The following is a 2,563-nucleotide window of genomic DNA, read 5'->3' on the forward strand; positions in this document are numbered from 1 at the left end:
TGGAAGAAATTCAGAGAAGTCGCGACTTTTCTAGGATCATGACCTGCGGGTGTACTGTCAGGATCCGCTCTGCGAATGAAGTAGGTGATTTTCGCTCTTAGTTGTTTCAGTGACAGGTCGCTACCCGATGTTTCTCCTTTGAAGAGTTGACCTCCACCGAAGTCTGAAGTTCTTCGAAGATAGACCTTAAAACTATCCACTGGGCATAAAGACACATCTTCCTTCAGGGGGCAGATTCTCCAAGGGCCCCATCTCTTGGTGGGTAATTCATTCTTTGCGAGAAACGTCGGATCAGGGAAGAGGGAAAGTTCTCCTGTATCTGCGAACAGGATATGACCCTCGTCTCTTGACAATGCCACTATTTCGCTGACCCGGGCTCCCGAGGCGAGAGCAAAAAGGAAGATAACTTTTTGAGTCAGGTCCTTTAGAGGGCACGAATCGTTGTCCAGGTTAGAGGCAAAATGGAGCACCTTGTCCAGGGACCAGGAGATAGGTTTTGGCGGAGGTGCTGGGCGTAGTCTAGCGCATGCCTTTGGCAGTTTATTGAAGATATCGCTGGACAGATCAATCTGGAAAGCGTACAGTAGTGGTCTAGTCAAAGCCGATTTGCAGGTGGAAATCGTATTGGCTGCTAAGCCTTGTCCATGAAGGTGAATGAAGAAGGACATGCAAAAATCAATGGTGATTTCCGTAGGATTTTTTGCTTTCACGAACGAGACCCACTTTCTCCAGGAAGATTCGTATTGCCGTCGTGTGGATTCGGTCTTGTATTCCTCGAGGAAGTCTAGACTTTTCTTAGAGATCCCAAACCTTTTCTTTGCGGCCAGGGAGAGAAAATCATGAGATGAAGGTCCCTGACTTTCAGTGATGGAGCGAAGACAGTCGACTTCTGTACTTGTTGAGAGAGAACTGGGCCCGGGAGGGGGATCAGCGTGGGCTGCAGCTCCAGGACCAAGGGGTACCAATTGCTCCGGGGCCACTTGGGAGCCACTAGGACCGCTGTCCCTTTGAAGGTTCTCAGTTTGGAGAGGACTTTCAGCAGAAGGTTGGGGGGAGGGAACAGGTATATCCTGGACCATCTGTTCCAATCCAGTGACATGGCATCCACTGCTTCTGCCTTGGGGTCCTCGTATGGGGCCACATATCGAGAAAGTTGATTGTTGTCGCTCGTTACGAAGAGATTGATCTGGAGTTCCGGGACTTGGCAAGAGATGAAAGAGAATGATCTTGCATCTAGAGACCATTCCGACTCTATTGGGCTTGTCCGTGATAGAGCGTCTGCCGTCACGTTGCGGAATCATTATAGGTGAACTGCAGACAGGTGCCATTTCTTCTTTTTTGCCAGACGAAAGATTGGAAGAAGTACCTGATTTATCTGGGGCGATCTCGAGCCCTGACGATTGAGACATCTGACTACCACCGAGTTGTCCAGAGTCAGACGGATGTGGATCGAGGGAGGCGGGGAGAGTTTCTTCAGGGTGAGAAGAACCGCCATGGCCTCCAAGATGTTGATGTGAAACGTCTTGAATAGGGGAGACCATGTTCCCTGAACCTGTCGTTGGTGGGAGTGACCTCCCCAACCCTCCAGTGAAGCGTCCGTGTGGATGTTGATCGATGGAGGCGGGTGTTGAAGAGGAATGTACCTTTTCAGGGCCTTTGCTTCCGACCACGGCTTTAATAGTAAGCGAAGTCTGTTTGGGAGCCGTCTCTTGAGGTGTCTTCAAGCGATGGATGCGGAACGTCTCCAGACTCCCGCGGCATCCTTTAGCTGTGCGCGAAGCACTGGGTTTGTCACAGAGGCGAACTGTAGAGAGCCTAGAACTTGTTCCTGCTGTCATCTTGAGATCCGTTTGGATTTCAGCAGTCTTCTGACAGACCCTGCTATTTCCTTCCTTTTCTTCTGCGGGATGGAAAGGCGGTATGACTGAAGATCCCATTGGAACTTCTGAGCTGGCGAGAGGCGAGATTTCTCGGCGTTTATCTTGAATCCCAGATGTTCTAGGAACTGGGTGACTTTGTTGCAGGCTCTTACACAATCTTCGGGCGATGTCGCCCAGACCAGCCAGTCGTCCAGGTAAGCCATCACTTGGACGCCGCGAAGGCGGAGCTGTTGGACGATGGCGTCTGCCAGCTTGGTGAAGATCCGTGGAGCCACGTTGGGCCCGAAGGGCATGGCCCTGAAGGCGTAACTTTTCCTTTGGAGTTGAAATCCTAGGTAGGAGGAAGCGTGATGATTCATTGGAACGTGCCAGTAGGCATCCGCCAGTTCTATGGAGACCGTGTAGGCCCCTTGAGGCAGAAGGGTCCTTATTTGTTGGAGATTAAGCATCTTGAACTTGTTGTTCACAATGAATTTGTTGAGGGGGGATAAGTCTAGAATGACTCTGAGTTTGTCGGAGTCCTTCTTGGGAACGCAAAATAGTCTCCCTTGGAACCTGGTTGACTTTACCCTCCTGATCACCTTCTTGTTCAAGAGTTCTAGGACGTATTCTTCCCGGAGGGGGGTTGACTGTTGGAAGAATTGCTGGAAGGCTGGGGGTGGTTGCGTCCAGCTCCTACCTAG

The sequence above is a fragment of the Palaemon carinicauda genome, chromosome 26 (assembly GCF_036898095.1).
Source record: "Palaemon carinicauda isolate YSFRI2023 chromosome 26, ASM3689809v2, whole genome shotgun sequence".
Classification (NCBI taxonomy): domain Eukaryota; kingdom Metazoa; phylum Arthropoda; class Malacostraca; order Decapoda; family Palaemonidae; genus Palaemon; species Palaemon carinicauda.